The following is a 20,064-nucleotide window of genomic DNA, read 5'->3' on the forward strand; positions in this document are numbered from 1 at the left end:
TCTAATTAAAGGTCAGCTGTCAACGAGGTGCATGCAAGCCCTTTGCTCTTGCTATAGTGCCCTTCTGCGCATCCCCTTGCTCTATAAAATCTGCGGGTAAGGCCTGGATTTTGTGGAGAATTACTGCAGCTGTCATGGAATGTCCTCCACTTGCTCCTCCCTGACAGTAAATTATCCTGAATAAAACTCTGTGTCAACCGTATAGAGTCGCCTGCTTTGTTTTCTGGGTTTTCAGGTCTCAAAGTGCCTTCTCAGTTTGGGGGATACTTTACTGTCCCCCCCCAGCTTCTAACTGTGTGTGAAGGTGAGCACCTGGGGACATGGGCGGGCACCCCCGTCTCTGCCACAGTCAGCAAGGGCATCTGGGGCACAGAGCACCCAGGGCTCAGAACCAGCCAACTCCTCCCTCCCAGGACCGACATCAGGATGTCAGCACAGCGCCCCCCAGAGACAGACGTACCCTTGCACTGCAGCCGGGCCACGCGGATCTGCGCAGCCCCCCCNCGCAGCCTCAGCCCCAGCCCACCCCGCAGCTGGAGAGTGGACTGGCTGGGGCTTCTCTGCCACGTCTTGGTCATCAGCCCTCTGCTCTCGGCTCAGCGTGGGTTTACTGAACAGCATCCAAGCGGACGATCAAGTGGGCAGATGAGACTTGGGACTGAGGGGAGAGGCAGGGGTGAAGTGAGGCTCCTATGGCTGAGGCTGGAGGACAGCCACAGAGGAGCAACGTCCTCGATCTTGGAGCATCAGAACTGGATGGGCCTTCCTGACACAGCTCACTGGGCCTTGTGGCCCGAGTCTTGCTGGGACATCGGCCCAGCCAGGGAAGCGAGGGAGGCAGGGTGGGGGCTGGGGAGCCAGAGTGCCGGTGGCAGCTGTGACCTAGAGTCATGTGGGCCAGCCTGGCAGCAAGGAAGGGGACACCTTCCCCATGGAAGGGGACAGCCAGAGGGAGGCTCACAGGGAGGCATGAGGGGCTCCGGAAGGGGTCACAGTGCCGGGCAGGTGAGGCGGGGGGTGGGCAGCCTTTGTGTCGTGGGGACTGGGTCCCCCCTCCTGCCAGAGAAGGGCAGTTGGTTTCCGCTGGTGACCACAGCCCTGGGCTCCCACTGATTGGTGCGTTCCCAGCCTGGGCTGCAAAGTGAATTCCGGTGGGCGGCATTACACGAGCTGGTCTAGTATTTGCTGCGGGGGCCTGAGCAGGGACCCGAGAGGGAGGGAGACAGAGCCCCATTTACGGAGCATCTCCTGGGAGCCCGTATGTTGGGTCCACCATCCACTTAACCTTCCCGACAGTCCTCAGGGAAAGGGGGGGCAACTGCTGGTTTTCAGAGGGGAAGGTGGAGGCTCAGGGAGATGGTCTGATGAATGAGCATCATGGAAGATGGCAGAGGAAGGGGCGCCGAGGCTCCAGGGCTCTGGGACTTGGATCCACCTGTTCTGAGGTCACATGGGTGCAGCTGTGACCCCCGGAGGCCGGGGGCGGGGGGGTGTGGCCCCGAGCTGCTGCTTTTCTAGCAAGGCCCTGGGTGCTGCTGCCGCTGCTGGCCCAGAGCGCTCGCTGAGGACCCAGGGCGGTCAGAGGGTGTCTTGCTCCTGCGTTCGTGTTACAAGTGTTTACTGAGGGCCTGCGGTGTGCTGGGTGCCGGGACAGGGCAGGGAGCAGGATGGGCTCCGTCCTGCCCTGTGGAGCTCACGTGCTGGCAGGAACACAGGGACGAGCCAATGGACGTGGGCTTTATTTTGCAGTTGGGGGGGAGGGAAACTGAGATCTACAGGGGGAAAAGGAGGTATTTTTTCGCACTTTGAGATGAGGAAGCTGGGGTTCAGGGATGTTAGTCACTTGCCTGAGTGACACAGTAAGTGTCTAAGCAGGACGCAGCCAGCAGCATGACCTCCGAGCCTGCACACGCACCCCACTGTCCCCCTGGGTGCTGCCTGGAGGGAGCCTGGGGGCGGGGGACCCAGACTTTCACCTCACTGACCTCTTCTCCTCAAGATGTGTGGGGTAGGGGTGGGGGTGGGGAGTAGGCCAGCTGGGACGTCTGCCGCTGGTCTTCGGGGTGTGTCCCACAGGGCCAGGCCCCGGGCCAGTTCCCATCCAGGACAGGGCAGGAGGGTGGTTCCACAGTGCAGTGCCCGGGGCACGGAGGCCGGGAAAGCAGAGTCCCACAGCCAGGGCCAAAGGCATCAGCAGAGACCAGTGCCGAGTCAGGAGCAGGGGCTCCGGAGAGAGGCCGGGCAGCGTCCCTGGCTGGGTCTGGTGGTGCTCAGGCCAGGCTGGTGCGGCGGCCACACTGCCCACATCTCTCTGGCAACCCAGAGCTGCCACTGGCTCAGTGCTGACTCCTCGGGTGCCAACCTACTCCATTCTTCGCTGTCCCGCCCCAGAACCCTGGATTCACCCCTCCGCTCTAATGCCGCCCTGTCCCGCTACCCCACAGAGGCCCCGGCTCCGCAGGCATGGAGGCCACAGCAAGTGTGGGCAGCTGTTCGACCCCGCTGAGGCTAATGGGTGTCAGTGCCGGGGCTGCCAGGCCCGTCTGCATCCAAGGGAGGCCCAATACCTTCCATTATCAGAGGCGGGGCTTTTGTGTTCACCTCCTGGATTCCCTCCTTGAAGGTAATAATTAAAGCGGACACTCAAAGAAGGAACAGCCCCAGGGCTCAGGGGAGGAGGAGGGGAGAGGATGTGGTGGGGCGTGGGCGGGGGTGGGGGCGCTGGGCCACCTGGACAGGAGGACTGCAAATAGAGGCTTCTCTCTGAGCTCAAGAGGCCCCCACAGAGAGAAGGGGGCCCCAGTCTGTGCTTTCTTCCCAGAAGTGTTGTGGGGAGGGCAGCAGGGAGAAGAGGAAGGAACCACAGAGGAATCAGGCACACTTCCCTGCTGTGTGACTTCGGGCAAGTTGCCTCCCTGCTCTGGGCCTCAGTTCCTTCGCCTGTAGATGGGGGTCCGTGATCTGATCAGCTTCTTCCTCCCCTGTGGTTGAGGACCTGAGCCCTCGAAGCCGCACCAGTGACCACCCAGGAGCGGAGGGGCAGTGAGTGTGGGGGGCAGGGGCTGGAGTGAGTGCAGGGGTCAGGGGCAGGGACTGGAGTCAGCTCCAGGTCTGGGGTTTAGATCTTCACTGTGACCTTGGACAAACTCCTTAACCTCCCAAAGTGTCAATCCCCTTGGCTATAGAATGGATTAATACTAGTCCGTTCCTTAGAGATTGGCAGTGGGGATTAGTGAGATGGTACGTGGGGCCTGGCACACAGTAACCTCCCCGCCCCAGCCCAGCACCATTCCTCGCTGGTGCTCTATGCCCGTGAACCTGAGGCATGTCCACGATCCTGGACTCTGTCGACACTCACTCCGTCCCCTGTATCTGTAGGGCTTGGTCTGGCTCTGCTTTGGGTCCCCAAACAATGTGATCCCCATTCTGGGGCTTGGCCTTGAGTTGGGAGGATGCGTGGCTGGTGTCTGGAGTTTGGACTGCATTCTCCCACAGAAGCACTGTTACTACGGTTGGTAGTAGTCACGCCATTAGGACTTTTGGGTTGACTCACTCCCTTCTATACAATACAATTTGTAGTTGTATTTAACAATTAATGTTTTTAGTTCCCCAAAACTTTAGGAAACACAGCATTCCTAAATTAGTGGAGAAGAAATGATTATGCATCATGCATCCCCCTGAGTGCTAGGCCCAGGCTAAGTTCTTTGCATGTGTTAATCGACTTTCTGCGGTGAGCCAATGAGATTGGTGGTGTTAGTCTTATTTAATTTTATTGCTTTTTTTCCCTTGCATACATTCATTTTATTTGGGGGTCATTGTAGAGCCATATGAAGTCTAAGAAATAACATAGAGCTCTTTCCCTGCTCTTCCCCACTCAGTAGGACTATCAGCCTTGGAAAGGAGGTGAGAAATAACCAGAGGACTGAAGCACTGAAGACCGGACAGAGGAAGGCAAACAGGTTAGAGGTCCCAGAACTGGAGGGACAGCACAGTGATGGGGAGTCTCAGGCTTCCTGCCTGACCCAGACCCAGTTTCGCTATTATCCCAGCCTAGCAAAAGAAGGCAGCCCGGCCTCCCCTGGATCTAACGGGAGCCCCACCCACACCACCAGATGACACAGGAAACGGGGGATCCTACCACGGACACCCAGATCAGAAAGTGTTTGTGTCCCTGTGGGGGAATTTATTAACATTTAATTTTAACATTTACATTTGAAAAAAAAAGAATACAGACAGATCCTTGTACCTGTTACCCAGCTTCCCCCCACCATGGAATTATTTTATAAAACTGTAGGACAATATCACAAGCAGGGTATGGACATTGATACAAGCCAATCACATGATTCAGATTTCCTGTTTCTCCTTGTACTCCTCTGTGCTGTACAGAAGAGCTACCAGCTTGGGGGGAAAAGGAAGAAAAATTCTACAGATGCATTTCTATTGGGAACTTTGTGGGTCCTCCCTCCCCTACTCCGGGTGGGAGAGGTTGCCCTGTAGCTCAGGGCGGGCCACGGGACCGAGGCTTAAACCAGTCTGTGCGATGGAGTTTTGTCGCCATGGTAGTTGGCTCAGGGAGGGCATAGGACCCAATGGAGCCAGTGCGACACAATGGGGCTTTCATTGGGGTGTCTGAGAAAGAGACTCTTGCTCTTTGCCGCTGAATTTGACCTTGGAAGTCCAGAGTCTGTAGCTCTTGTCGCCTCCTTCGGTGTAGCCCGAGAATGGAGACAATGTGGAAGGAGAGATGGAGAGGAGGCCGGTCTTGGTGCCATCGCTGGAGGCCTCTTTGAGCTGTTTCTGAAACCAGCCCCAGCCCTGAACGTTTCCATGACGTGCGTCAATGATTCTCCTTTGCTTAAGCCAGTTCGGGTTGAGTTTTCTAACGTGCGGTGGAGATGACCCCTAACTGGTTCACAGACCCACACCAAGGAGCTCACATGGAAAGACGGCTTAGTGGAGGGATGCAGGGGCCCCCTCAGACCTTTGCTGAAGACAGAGGAGCTGGTGATCTGGGGCCTGGGGTCTCCCTGTCTCTGTCTGTGTCTCTGACTGGATCTACAGGATGACTTGTCTCTAGTTCCCTCTGCCCGTCTTCCTCCTTTTCACTCTGGACTACTGGCTCCTTCGTTCACTTCCAACCCACCATGGCCGTGCCAAAATGGCGGCCTCCAGCTCCGAGCTACGTGCTCTTCCAGTGGGATCCCACAACTTAGAGACTGTGTCTCCATTCCAAACAGATTCCAGGGAGATAGAGCCTGAGAATATGTCTGGCGTGGACCGGGGGTCCACCTCTGTACTGTTAACAGACTGCGGGTTGGTGGCAGACGTTGGGGGGTGGGGGGCGGGTTGGGGGAGTAACTTATCAGGAGGTGAGCTGAGCAGGGAGTGATGGACCCAGAGAAAATCGTCCACGTGTCTAAAAAGATGGGCATTAGAGTCCTTATTTTTCCCATAAGGAAACTGAAGCTCCAAGAGGTACAGCGAGTTGCTAAAGCCAGCCTCACGATATATCCCGCGGGTTCAGCGGGATTCCAAACTCCAACCCTCAACCCCTCTTGCTTCCTGTCTCTTGCTCCCATCTGCTCCTCTCACCTGCCACGTCCTGCTCGGCCAAGCAGAGCAGGGAATGGAGACGGAATGACTTCCCTGAGGAAGAGATAACGGGGGCAGCTCCCGGGGCTGGCAAGGGGGGAGACCCGTCTTCGTCCCGCAGTACCGGGGTGTTTGCAGATTCCCATAGTTACTGTGCCCGAAGCCGGGGCGCCCCCAGCTTTCCGTGCAGAGCGGACCCGGGGAAGTCAGCACACTTGGAGCTCCTGCTCAGTTATCCATGCAGGCAAGAGTTTAATTAAAATTTCATGACGGTCATCGTGTTTTACACGAACAGCTAAATGATGGCCTTGCATTTTTGCCCGCGTCCGGCACCTGCTGCTGAGATCTTCGCCCGAAGTCCCCTGACCTCCACAGACCAGTTTGGATCACAGTGAAGTCTGTGATGGACCCAAAGTCCGGAGCGGGGCGGCCTCCTGCAGACGCTGCTCGGTGACCAGCGGTTACACAGGCCTCTCGGGAGCGGGGCTGACCTTTCACACGTGTCTACGCGGTCCTGATCTCCAACACCAGAGATGAACTCTGACATTCACAAACCGGATCAACGGGGTGATTCCAGGTGAACAACGGGCGGGAGGATTTAGGAAGGGGACAGCCATGTGGGGTGGTGCCTGGAGGTTACCGAAAACCACATTCTCGGAGAGAGGGCAGTGGGATGGTGGGGAAGGGTGGGGGTCCCCCTTAGGGGTCCCTAGAGTCAGGTGAGTGACCTTGGGGACAGTGATTTAACCTCTCAGATCCCCAGCTTCCCGCCTGGAAGGCAACACTGGTGAGCCCCCCTCATGGGGGCTGCGAGGGTCCCAGGGGAGGGGAAACTCTCTGCAGGGCGGGTGCACAGTAGGTGCTCAGGGAAAGAAGTGGCTGTGCTTTGAGCTGGGGGCACAGATGACATGCTGAGCTGGGTGGGGGCTGTTGTGGGGCCCGGCTTTCGGCCCTCACTGTCCCATCGCCCACTGTCCAAGGGGGCTCTGGGCACCATGGGGCTGCAGGGGGCGGTCCACACGGGGTTGCACCTGGCCTGGAGCAGCAGCATCTGGACGAGGCTCTCCCCCCAGGCAGGGAGGAAGGCCCAGCCCCAGGGGATGGGAAACAAGACTCAGCATTTAGAGAGACGGGGACAGGTGACCGCGGGTCAGAAGGGTCGTCCAGGCCTTCCAGCAGCGAGACAGAGAGAACAGGGGTGTCCCACTGTGGGGGATGGGAGGGGGAGATCCTGACTCTAGGCGAGGAACGGTACATACGAGATACGGGAAAAAGAGCAGTGCTCGAGCTCACACCTCTGCTCTGACGTGGGGATCCGTGCAGCCGCCATTGCAGTGTGCCTCTGTTTCCCCTCTGCATCCACGGCCTCAGGACCCGCGCACGGAAGAGCTGAGAAAATCTGGAGCGGACCGGGAATGCTCAGTGTCATGCAGACTCGGGGAGACAGCAAGGATTCTCTGGGAGGGCTGCTTAGGCTTGACCCTCTCCAGAAATCCAAAGGGAAAGGGAAAGTCCTGGGGGGACCGGGGAGGAAACAGGTCTAATCCTGGGGGATGCCTTGATGGGTTAGAAGGAGTAACTGGACTCAGAATGGGAATATCTGGGTTCTGGACCCAACTCAGTCTCCTGACCACTGTGTGACCCGGGGCAAGTCACTCAGCCTCTCTGGGCTTAGTCTGCACATCTGCAGAACAAGATCATGTCTAAGACGGCTCCCACATTGAGCCTTGACTTTCGGGGTTCTGTGTGGCTGCCCTGTCTGCCCCCAGCTTTAATTCTGACCGGTGGCCTCCTGGCTCACACCTGCCTCTGCCAGGAAGACAAGGGAGACCAGGCAGCCGCAGTGCTGACACAGCAGCCCTCATGGTCCCCGCATGCTCCCGGACCGGGTGGGGACAGGGCTGCTCGGTTCGTTAGAGTCTGGGGATCATGCGCCCTTGCCCTTGGAGATGCCATTACGGGGTGGTTTCGGCAGCTTCCTCTGTAGGAGGGAGGAGAATGGAGAGAAGGGACAGCAGGAGATGACTCTGACTCACACCGGGGGGAGAAGCTGAGGCAGCAAAGTTTTGTGCTGGTCTCAGCTTGGAGACTTAGGTGCTGGAGGGCAGGCAGCCATTAGGCTCCTTCATTTCCTGTGACGGGAACCTCAGGGCCACCCCACTGGAGCTCAGAAGGGACTTGCTGTCTTTATGTCACTGAAAGCTCAGGGATGGGTGGAGGGGCCTTCAGTGAGACCTTGCCGCAGTGGCTCAGGTGATGCCACCAGAACCTTCTGCATGGTTTTGTAGCATCTCTCCCCTGTTGCTGGGCTGCACTGAGCTCCCCTTCTTGGGGGCCAGATGGTTTCCCATCCAGACTGGAGTCCAGCAGAGAAGAGAGAGCTTCCCCAACACCCGATCCGAAGTATTGAGCTGACTCCCATTGGCTCCAGGGGCTACGCCCTGACCCCTGAACCAGTCTGGAAGGTCAGCCAGTGGGAACGGGGTCATTGGCTTAATCCAGTCGGGGGCAAAGATGACCCAGCCTGAGCCTGGGATGGGCTGAAAGTAGGGGAGTGGGGAATTGTGGGCACAGCTTTCCTGGTAAAAGGGTGCCAGGGTGCTAAATGGCGATTACTCACAGATGTCCTCCACTGTGCTTAGGGCAGAGGACAAGAAAAGCAAATATATGGAAAGAAATCAAGAGGAATGGGGGAGAAAAGCCTACCATCCACAGTGCAGAGCTGGTCTCATTTCATCTCCCCCATAATCTGATGAAAGCACAGCTGCTATTGACCTGGATCTAGAATCCTATGTTTTAGTGTTGGAAGGATCTTCAAAAAGTACCTGGTCGGACATCGGCATGTTTATAGATAAGGCAGCAGAGGCCCAGAGAGGTTAAGGGACTGTCGCAAGATCAGACAACTTCATTAGAAGATCTAGGTCTTCCCAGAGAGAGCTTGTCCGGTGTCTGTTTGTCTGCTCAGAGCCCTGCTGCATTACAGAGAACTCTCGGCAAGGCAAGTCTTGCTCTCACTCACACCAGGAAGGGCAGCCTGCGTGGGCCAAAGCCCGCCAGACCTGGGTGAGTAGGAGGAGGGCTCCCTCATCACTCCTTGCCCCTTCCACCCCTTCCCCTCCACGGGCACGTCTCAGTCGATGCATCCAGCTGGGCCCTGCTGGAGACCTCTCCCAGGGGATCCTGGGGTTCTCCACTCTCCTGATCGATAGCTGACCCCTACCTCTGCCACCTGGCCCTGCCTCACTCCTGGTCTGAAAGCAGCAAAGTTAACTCCAAAAGTATGAGAGATGAGGAGGCCATTCGTGGTCGTCCAGCCCAAGCCCTGCATGTTACAGGGGAGGACACTGAGGCCCAGGAGAGGAAGAACAGACCAAGTCAGGAGGAACGATGCAGTGGAAGGGCTCCCCGGCTCCCAGTGGAATGGTCTCCCACCACACCCCTGGCCTTGCTGCCTGCACCAGCCCTGAGCTGTGGGCCTCGTGGCCCCAGGTGGGACCACCGACCATCCTGAAGTCAATACTTACACACTGACGACCCCTCTCCCCGAACAGTGTCACCCTTCGTAGCAAAGCATATCCAGCCACTGTCCTCCTGAAACACGACACAGCAGAGGGTCAGACAGTGGGGAGGGGGGCAGGGGGTGTCCAAGGTCAGCTGCCGCCTGGTCAGAGTAGGACCAGGCCCCGCCACCCCACTTCCCAGGACAGAAGCCTTTAGAGTTTATGGCGTGTTCTCGTCCTTTGTTCCTGCGAGGCTGGCATCCTGGGAGTGCTGCCCTGTTACTGATGGGGGAAGGAGGCTCAGAGAGGTCCGGTGCCTGGATCTCTCACAGCTGGCCAGCGGTGAAGAGGGAGGGAGCCTGGTTTCCTGGAGGTCAGTCTGCTGTCACCCTACACAACTGCTCGCGCAGAGAGGAACGGCATTCCACAGAGTAAGGGGAGACTGGCGAACAGGTGTAAACAAGTCAGGTTTTCTTCCTAATGAGGCAGGGGCTGGTGAAGGGCCAGCAGCGCAAGATGCTTCGGGGCCCGGCCTCCTCCTCTGTTCCCCTGAGTGTCCTCAGTGTGTGCGATCGTCCCTGAGGTCCCAGCGTGGCTGCTCCCCCTAGGCCATGGGGCCCCTCTCAGGACAGGCGGTGCGGGAGTCCACGGTGAGCCCCACCAATGCCCGGTCTGAGGGCCCCGAGCTGTGTCACAGGACTGACTATTGGAGGAGGGGGTAGTGTAAGACTTTTAAGCTGGGAAATTGTCATCCATGAACAAAAGGGGGATTGGGTCAGTGAGGAAGAAGAGAAGGGTAACTGTCGGTGGGCTGCCTGCTGACTCTGCCCAACACTGACAACCTCATTTTCCTATCTGTCCCCTCCTTGCACCCGCACGGTTTGGTTGCTGTGGTTGGGCAGGGAGAGGCCAACCCCTCGACAGGGCCCCACAGAAGTAGTTTGTGGGACCAGCCGGAGCTCCGACTCTCTGCCCCAGGGCACCCCACAGCTCCCCAGCCCTGTGCCGCTGCCCCCTGCTTGCCGGCTCTCCCTGTCCCCGTCCAGTTCTCCGCCTCTCCAGTCCCCGGACCAGCCAGGCGGGCATGTTCCCGCAGCCCGGAGATGAGCAGCTCTTGGGGTTCGGTCCCAACGCACCTTCAGGCTGAACCACTGCAGGAGTCTGCTACCGGAAGTCCAAACCCAAACCAACCCCCTCTTCCATGTGACATGCCCTCTCTTGCGTCCTGCCCTTCAGATGTTCCCCAGGGTCGCCTTAGCAGATGACATGGGAGCAGCGTCTGTCAAAATTCCAAATGCACATATCCTTTGTCCTGGCAAGTTCGCCTCTGCAAGTCGGTCATCCTGAAATACTCCAGACTACAAAGCTATGTAAGGATCCTCACTACGACACGATTTGTAATAACAAAGATTGGAGAAATCGAACCGTCCATCAGGAGGAAGTGGGTTCTAAACTATGGCGCATCCATACCATTGACTACGAACAGCCATTAAAATGATTGCATTTGGCCTCCATGCTCTGACTTTGGAGAATGTCCATGATATGTTTTTGGATAAAGAAAGTAGGTTGCTGAAAAATATGAACGGCATGCTAATGATTTTAATCATCTTGGTTTGTACACAGATAACTATCTGGATGGATGTGCGCCTGTACTGGGAGACCCCGAGGGAAGTCCTCGCGTGTTCAGAGCCTCCGAGCACACGGGCTCTCCATCCCTGCCCAAGGCCTTTTGTGCCCAAGATCCCTCTCCTGTCACCTACATCATCAGCGTTCCCACCTCCTCTGGGTCATCCCCTTCAGTGTGCAAACACAGCGTTAACTCTGTAATCCCCCCAAATAAAAACAAGTCAGTCTCACACCTCTCTGGTCCCCTTGCTTCTCTGCACAGTAGAGCAAGAACCACCAATTCCCCTCCTTCCCTTTACTCTTCACTCCACTTGAACTGGATTTCAGTCCGCACCTGCTCTTGTCAAGGTCACCAGTCACCGATGCATTGATAAACCCAACGGTCAACTTTCCGTGACACTTGACCTAACAGTATTCGGCACAGCTGCTCGCTCCCCTCAGAAACCCTCCTTCTCTCTGCTCCTGGGATCCTGCCTTCCCTGGTTCTCCCCCCACCTCCCTGGCTGCTCCTGGTCTGTCTCCTTTGCTGGTTCTTTTCTGGCTCCTTGACCCATAAACCTTGTACTGTCCTGGGCTCTGCCCTTGGTCCCCTCCTCCTTACCCTCCCTCAGCCCCTTGGGAACCTCACTGGACTTGTGTGTGGCCTTCACGTGCCATTCACAGGCTGAAGTTCCCAAATGTCCATCTCAGCCTGAACATCTCTCTGAGCTCCAGGCTCGTACATCCAGCCACCTGTTCCTCTCTCTCCACACCCCCCTTCTTTCTACAAAAATAAAAAATGTACACGTGTGTGTGAACCAGCCTTACAATAGAGACTACCTACAACAGAAAGCAATTCCACATGTTACGGAATGATTTGCCCAAAGCCTTTTTTGAGATGTTGCTCTCTCCAGGGGCCCACAGAAAATGATTTTTATTTATAACACATTACTTCCATGCTCCGATGCAAGCCTTAAAATACAAGCTCAGTTTCTGTCTCAAGTTCTGGCTGACTCCGCCTGTTCTTCCCAAGTTCTTCCAAAGAGCCGGACACCGTGCTTGGCACTGGCGGAGAGTGAGACCAGGTCAGCTCCGTGTTGCGAGGGACAGGCACTGCCGACGCACAGACAAGGCTTTTTAGAACTTCGCCTGGGGAGCCGATGCCACAGGAACGTGAGCCAGATCCTAAACATCATAAGCGCATTGGCGGGGGGGACCCGGAAGGACGCATGCCCCTGCTCTCTGGCAAAGACTTGATCCTTGCCCACACTAACAGGCTCCTCTGAGCCCCCCTCTCCACTAGGCCTCACCCTCGGCCTATAAAGACTTGAGCACACGCTAACATAGCTTCTAACAGCTCAAGGCCGCAGCCCTAGGATAACCCCAACCTCTCTGAAAGAGCCGGCCTGAGAAAACTCAAGGCTGCCCAAAGAAGTCACTTTTGTTCCAGCCAACCCTTGACGAGAGGGCCCCTGTCTCCCAGCCTCTGGGGGAGGGTAGGAGCCCAGGGGCAATAAATGCCACTTAGCACACTAGACGGTGTTCCCAGGGACCCAACCTTCCTTCCGGCTTTTCACTTCCCTGACTCTGCTCTAGCCCCGGCCACCTCCCATCCTCCCTTTGACCCACGCTGTCGCCTCAGCCCGGATCTGAGGGCGCTCGGCTGTCCCTCCGGCAGGAGTCACTGAGTAAGTTCTGGCTTCTCTGATGTAATGAGTATCCAGCTGAGTTTCTCTCGGACGTCGCTCAGGTTGGTGAGGCAGCCAGAAGGGACTTGACTGCAGACTAGAGACTACGGCTGCTCTGTCCCTTCCGCCATTACTGGGCATTTCCCGCAAGAGCGGAGCCTCTTGGAAAACTTTGGATAACACCTTGACACGATGATCTGTGAAGCTACTCTAAAAAGGCATTAACGAAAACAGTCCCAGGCACGCCCAGAGGAGGCCTGTGAGGAGTGAGCAATACCTTTCTAAAACTCTCAGGAACCTACCAGATATACACCCTGCCTTTATTTCCCCCTCAGGTTGTTCTCCTTATTGTAGGACCTGCTTAGACCTCTGCTGTTTGGGGGCCGTGAATCCCTCGGGCAGTGTTGCAATGAGAGATTTCCTTTCCTCTATTTATGTTCCTGCAGGAGAGCAGACTCGGGCCCCTGGGCACCGAGTGCAGCTGAGATGAATGGTGGTAAGGCCATCAAGAACAGTCTGCTGTGGGGGAGGGGACCGCAAGTACAAAGGCCCTGTGGTCAAGAAGCATTGATTGATAACATCACTCAAATCGCATACATCCCACCAGCGAGGCCAGAGCCCAGAGGGGAGAGAGAGAGAGAGAGAGAGAGAGAGAGAGAGAGATCGTGCTGTGAGTTGACTAAGAGAGATGGACCCTATAGGGATTTAGAGACCAAAGAGACATATTTTGACTTAGGGGGATACATGATGTCATGGAAGTATCCTTGACTAGAGGGACGCCATGATAACAACTCCCTTCCCAGCATCACAATGGCTGACGGTTGGGGAACGCGCTGGGGTGGGGTTGGCCAGAGAGAGTGCAGGGACGCCAGTCGTGACACAGTTGTGCAGACAAGAGGTGCTGGAGCTGAGCTGGGGCACATGGACGCGGAGATACAGCCAAGCAGGCGGCCTAGGTAGTTGTTTAGGAGACAAGGTCCACAGGGTTTGGAGAGAGGCAGCGGGGTGTTAGAGGGGAGGCAGGGGAGGTGTCAGGGTGGCCCCTAGGTTCCTTACTCCAGACATTGGATGAGCGAATGGGGGTGATGACAACAGAGTTCCAGTGGCAGAGGGAAGACTGGGAGCCCCACCTTTGAGAAATGACATTTGAGGTGCCTTGGAGACGTGTAATTGTGTATGATGAGGAAACCCATCCATTTACCATCTCCGTAGTTTTGTCTTGTCCAGAATGACATATCGATGGAGTCAGAGTACATAGCCTTTTCAGACTTTTTTCACCTAGCAATACATATTTAAAATCCACTCACATGTTTTCGTGGCTTAATGGCCCATTTATTTTTATCACTGCCTAATATCTCATTATCTGGATGTATCCCAGTCTGTTTCTCTGCTCCTCTGTTGAAGGACATGTTGGTTGCTTACACTCTGGGGCAACTGTGAAGAAAGTTGTTATAAATACTTGTATGAATTTGTGTGTGTGTGTGTGTGTGTGTGTGTGTGTGTGTATGGTTAGAGTAGAGTAAATAGCTAGGCGTGTGCCTATTGGATCATAGGGTAAGACTATGCTTAGCTTTGTGAAAAACTGCCAACCGGCCTTCTAAAGAGGCCGTACCATTTTGCATTCCCACCAGCAATGAGAGAGAGTTCCCATGACTCCATATCCTTGCCAGCAACTGGCATTATTAATTGGAAAAGAATTTTCAGCTTTTCTAACAGGCATGTAGCATTATCTCCTTGTTGTTTGAATCTGCAATTCTCCAATGACAAAGGATGTGGAGCATCTTTCCATAAGCCCACTTGACACCCGTATAACTTCTTTGGTGGACTACCTGTTCAGATCTTTCGCTCACTTTTTTAATTGGGCTCTTTTTTTTTTTTTTTTTTAATTGTTGAGTGTTCAGAGTTCCTTGTGTATTTTGGATACAAATCCTTTACCAGCTGAGTTTTGCAAATATTTTCTTCCAATGTCTGCCTTCTATTTTCATTTTTTTTTTTAAAAAAAGAGTGTCTTCCTTGCAGCAAAAATGTTCCATTTTAATACATTTCAACTTGTCAGTTGTTTCCATGTAAGGTGCTTTTGGTGTTGTATCTATAAACCTGTAGCCAAACCCAAGGCTTTATATGGACGAGTCCATTGAGCTGAGGTCTAAAGATTGAGCAGAACTGGGCAGGGAGGGAAATGTATTCCTGGCAGGGGCATAGCACAAGCAGAGGCCTTGAGGTGGGAAGAACCTTGCTGCTTTGAAGTCACAAAAGAAGCCCAGTGTGTTTGAGGTGGAAATAAGGCATGGGAGAGCAGAGGGGGGTTGAAGGAAGAGGAGGGCAGGGCCTGGCCATGCTGGAGTTCCACCTCTGTGCTAAGACTGGTGCATATCACTAAGGTTGCTCTCCATTCTGTCTCTTCTCTCAGAAGGAAATGGGAGCTGGCAGAGAAAGAGAAGGGAGAGAACTGTGTTTGTAACTTATCGTCTTCCTCATTTAGCCATTTCTATGGGGTGCAGAGGTATGAGTAGTTATTTTTTTAAGATTTATTTATTTATTTGAGAGAGAGGAGAACATGAGTGGGAGGGGCAGAGGGAGAGGGAGAGAGAATTCCAAGCAGACTCCTTGTGGAGTGTGGAGACTGAGACGCAGGGCTTGAACTCAGGACCCTGAGATCATGACCTGAGCTGAAACCAAGAGTCGGACTCTTAACTGACTGAGCCATACAGTCTCCCTGAGTAAGTTATTTCTGAAGTCAATAGTTTTACTGAGGTGTAATTCACAATAAAATTCAAATAAAATTCACTTAAAATTCATTTTAAGAGTACAATCCCCTGATTTTTGGTAAACGTACAGAATTGCGCAGTCATCACGGCAATCCTGTTTTAGAACCTTTCTATCACCCCAAAGCTCCCTTGAGTTTGTTTGCAGTTAAACCCCACCTCTACCCTCCCCTCTTCCTGCAACACACTCCTACCGTGTCCCAGGCCTTCACCGGTCTGATTTCTATTTCTATCAATTTGCCTTTTGTGGCCATTTCAAATAAAGAGAGCCCTAGGGCATGTGGTCTTCTGTATCTGGCTTCTTAGCATAATAGATTTGAGGTTCATCTGAGTGTGGTATGTATCCGCGGCTCTTCCTTTTCATGGCTGAGTAGTATTCCGTTGGATGGATAACCGCAGTTGTGTATCCATTCACCAGTGGATGGGTGTTTGGGTTGCTTCCACATTTTGGCTATTGTGAATAATGCTGCCATGAATGTTTGTGCATGAATCATTGGGTGGACATATGTTTTTTATTTCTCTTGGGGGGATTCCTGGGAATATAGACTTGCTGGGTCTTATGGTTAAGTTTATATTTAGCTTTTTAAGAAACTGCTGGGATGTTTTGACAAAGTGATTGTACCTACCATCTTATATTCCTACCAGCAACATAATACACACACACGCACACACACACACGCACACACACACGTATACACACACACGCACACACGTATACACACACGCACACACGCACACACACACGCACACACACACGCACACACACGTATACACACACACGCACGTATACATACATACATACACGTAAGATATATGTACGTGTGTGTGTATATGTATTTGTCTATTTATAAGATTTCCTGTTTGCATCCTTGTGGTATTGTGTTTTTAAAAAATTATAAATTATAGACATTCAAGTGGGTGTGTGTTGGGATCTCATTGCTGGCTTTAATTTGCATTTAACCTAATGACTAATGTCATTAGTTGAGCATTTGAGCATATTATTATTACCTAATTAGCCAGTCATATATTTTCTTTAGTGAAATGTCTACCCAAATCTTGGCCCATTTTTTAATTGGGTTGTTTGTCATCTTATTATTAAATTATAAGCATTGTTAACATACTCTGGGTACAAGACCTTCACAGCGTGCAGTTTACAAATGTTTCCTCCCAGTCTGTGGATTGTCTTTACATTGTCTTAATGGTGTCCTTTGAAACAACAGTTTTGAATTTTGATAAGGTAAAGTTGCTGATTTTTAATTTTTTTTTTATGGATCATGTTTTTGGTGCATTTTTTTTTAAATTTTAGAGACAGAGCGAGCGAGCATGAGCAAGGGGAGGAGCAGAGGGGGAGGGAGAAGGATGGGGAAAGAATCTCAGGCTGACTCTGCACTGAGCGGGGAGGCTGACGCAGGGCTCATCTCACAACCCTGAGATCATGACCTGAGCGGAAATCAGGAGTTGGACACTTAACCTACTGAGCCACCCAGGCGCCCCCTTTTGGTGACATTTCTAAGAACTCTTTGCCTAATACAACATCATGAAGATGTATTCCTTTATTTTCTTCTGGAAGTTTTATAGTTTTAGTTTTTACGTTTAAGACTTTGATTCATTTTGAGTTAATTTTCGTGTATGGCATAAGGTGCATGTTTGATTCACGTGGATAGCACTGTTTGTTGACAAGATTGTCCTTTCCTCATCCAATTGCCTTGGCGCCTTTGTTGAAAATCAATTCGCCATACATTTAATGGCTTATTTTAGGACCCTGAGTTTCCTTCCATGGACCCAGATGCCCGTCTTTGGCCCAGTGCCACACTACCCTGATTACTGTGGCTTCATAGTATGTTTTAAAGTTAGGTAGGGTAAGTCCTCCAACTGTTCTTTTTTAAAATTGGTGTGTTTGTGGTCCTTTGAATTTCCATATGCATTTTGGGGTCAGTTTGCCAATTTCTGTAAAAAACCTTGTTGAGGTTTTGATAGGGATTGCGTTTAACCTGTGGGTCAATTTGGGGAGAATTGCCAAGTGGACAACACGGAGCCTCCTGGACCTTGAACATGAAATGGCTCACCGTTTATTTGGATCTTCAGCAATGTTTCCAGTGTACAAGTCTTACCCTTCACTTGTTAAATTTATTTCTAAATATTTTCTTATGAAAGATGTTATTGTGAATGGCCATTTGCTTATGGTTTATTGTTACCACCTCTGGCTGTTACCCCCTTCTCTCAGTGTCTTTTTCCAAATGGCCTCATTCTGAGACCGTGCAGAACCAGGAAATCAGGAGGGCCTCCCGGTGGCATGTTTTGCCCTGAGCTGGCCTTAGGAAGACGGAGTTTTCCTAAGACCTGGACACCAGCTGGTTTCAGCTCAGAGTAGAGTTAGCCTGCTACAGGTACAGTTAGTCCCAGGTAAATGACAGGGCTGTCCTGTCAGACAAGAGAACACAGAATGGTGGGATCCGCAGGAAGTGACGCCTGGGTATCCAAATGGGCAGTGACATCACAGGGATCCTGGGGATGCAGGAGGCCCCAGACTCGGGCCAGAGGCTCAGGGATGGAACCGTGAGCAGAGCTGCAGGCAGGGGATGGGTGTCCCGGGCAGGAAGGGGTTGGTTATATATGATAGGGCGGCCGCTGAGGCACAAGGCAGCTCCGGGCAGCCATGTGCATCGAGAGCCCACCACGTGGCAGGTGCTGAGCTTCCGGCCAAGACTGGGGCCGGGCGAGAGAGGCTCAGCTTCTCTGGGGCAAAGTCATACGCCTGCAGCACAGGCTGGGGGGCAGTGGTCTCAGGCAGGGGGATGAGGAGGCCAGAGGAGGACCTGAGAGGGGCTCAGGTGGAGCTCAGTACCTGTCAGGCCAATGACGGGAAGCAACTATTGAGTGCTTACTGTATACTTTGCACAGTGCTATGCTTTATCTCACTTTACTCCATGAGGAAGGAACTGCTATCACCGTTATCTTAGGGATGAAGAAAGAGGCTCCAAGAGCTGAGGGAACTATCTGAACTCTCCCAGCTCAGAGGAGGCAGTACTGGCATTCGGGGTCGGCCTGGCTCCAGACTTAGAGCTTTCGGCCATGACCCTGAGCTTCGTTGTCGAATAGGGCCCCTGGACGAGGGCGACGAGGGGTCCTGAGGGGCAGTGAGGGATAGCGACAAACCAGAGAGAGAGAGCCTTCAGGGAGAGCCCACCCCGTCTCATAGCAGGGATCCTGCCTCCTTCCCTGGGCCGCTGCCTCCTCACCCAGGGGCCAGGCCAGGGTGGCCGTGTCCAGGGCTCACATTCATGTCACCACAGCAGCCACATGGCAACAGAGGCCTCATCAGCCATAGGTTATCAAGGGCTTGATAATGCTCGAGTGCTTGGTCGGGGGTGCAGATGCTCTCCTAGCTGCTGAATGAATGAATGAATGAATGAATGAATGAGAACTTTATTTCTTCTACAAGTTTATGAGGCGTCTTATCCTCCCTTTATCACTGAGGAAGCTGATGCTCCGAGAGGTGAAGCCACTTGCTCAGAGTCACGTGGGGGATCAAAAGCAGAGCTGGGACTTCAACTCACAGACAGAAAGCAGTGCTGTGGGTGTCAGTCATGGGGACAGGGAGAAGGACCCCAGCACTGGGCTTCCCAGCCTCCTCTCTCACTTCTGGCTCCACCCCTTAAACACGCACCCCATTCTCCAGCCATGCCAAGCGGGGTGCTCTTCCTCGAACAGCCCAAATGCTTCCAAGCCTCTGGGCTTCTGCACGTGCTGTTCCCTCTGCCTGGAGTGCCCTTCCCACCAAGACCTCCTGACAAACCCCTCGTTCCCCCTCTCAGGTCAAAGTCAGCTCTTCTGGGAAACTTGCCCGCCCTCCCCAGGCGACGCAGACAAGCCCTGCACGTCCCCCGGCCCCAGCTGCTGCCTCCCACTGCGCCAGACTCGCCCTCACGTGTCCCTGCGTGTCCCTTACCTGCCAGGCTCAGAGCTGGGGGGGGGGCGGGGGACTGGGCCGCAGCTAAATAAACACTCCCGGGTGCCTGAATGAGCGAGTGTGTGAGTGCAGGCGGGGGGCCAGGGGGAAGTGGAGGGGCCGCTTCAGCGTCTCCCCATCCTCTTGACGTGCTAACACCACGGCCACCAAGCCCGCTGTGACACAAAAGGGGTTTCTGGGACTGGAAAGGGCAGGAAGAGGTCTTTCCGTCCATCCCCCTGCCTCTAGGCAGGAAGAGAGTGTCTTTCTCAACACCTGCCAAGAACGCTGATTCCCGACAGCAGCAGCCATCGCCGGCCCCAGTAACAGGGGCAGTGACACGCACTGCGTGCCCAGCTCGTGCCCACCGGTGGGCTGTGCGCATCCCGAGTCCCGTCTAGCTCAACCCTCGCGGAAGACTGATGAGATGTGGACTCCCACCTTCATTTTATTTCTATTTCGTTGTGCTTCATTTTCTCCATTCAAAAGCAATATGTACTCATTTTAAAATTTCAAACAATAGAGACAGTGAGAGCCCCCGTCATCCGTGCTGATTCCCATTTGACAGATGAGGAAACTGAGGCTCGTGGTACTTGTACACAACCTATGATCGTGCAGCCGGGCTTTCTGTTTGCCTGATGCGACACCGGCAGCTCAGGGACTCCTGGGGGAAGGCAAGGCCCTCGGGAGGTTTTGGGCAGCTGGAAGCAGTGGGCCCACTGGTGGATATTTTTCTTCAGGCTGTCACCAGCAAACCCATATTCAGTTGGGCCACAAGTGCCGATCCCCGCCTCCCCACTCAGGGATGGCAGAGGAGAGCAATAATCTTGACAAAATCTAAATAGCATTGTCTTGAGTTAACTGGAGGGGAGATTTTATACAGGGGCTCCCCAGGAGTCCATAAATCTGCGGCTGATGAATGACCTGGGCAGGTGCGTCCGCCACCGGCATCCTCGCCGAGGACC

The sequence above is a fragment of the Ailuropoda melanoleuca genome, chromosome 2 (assembly GCF_002007445.2).
Source record: "Ailuropoda melanoleuca isolate Jingjing chromosome 2, ASM200744v2, whole genome shotgun sequence".
Classification (NCBI taxonomy): domain Eukaryota; kingdom Metazoa; phylum Chordata; class Mammalia; order Carnivora; family Ursidae; genus Ailuropoda; species Ailuropoda melanoleuca.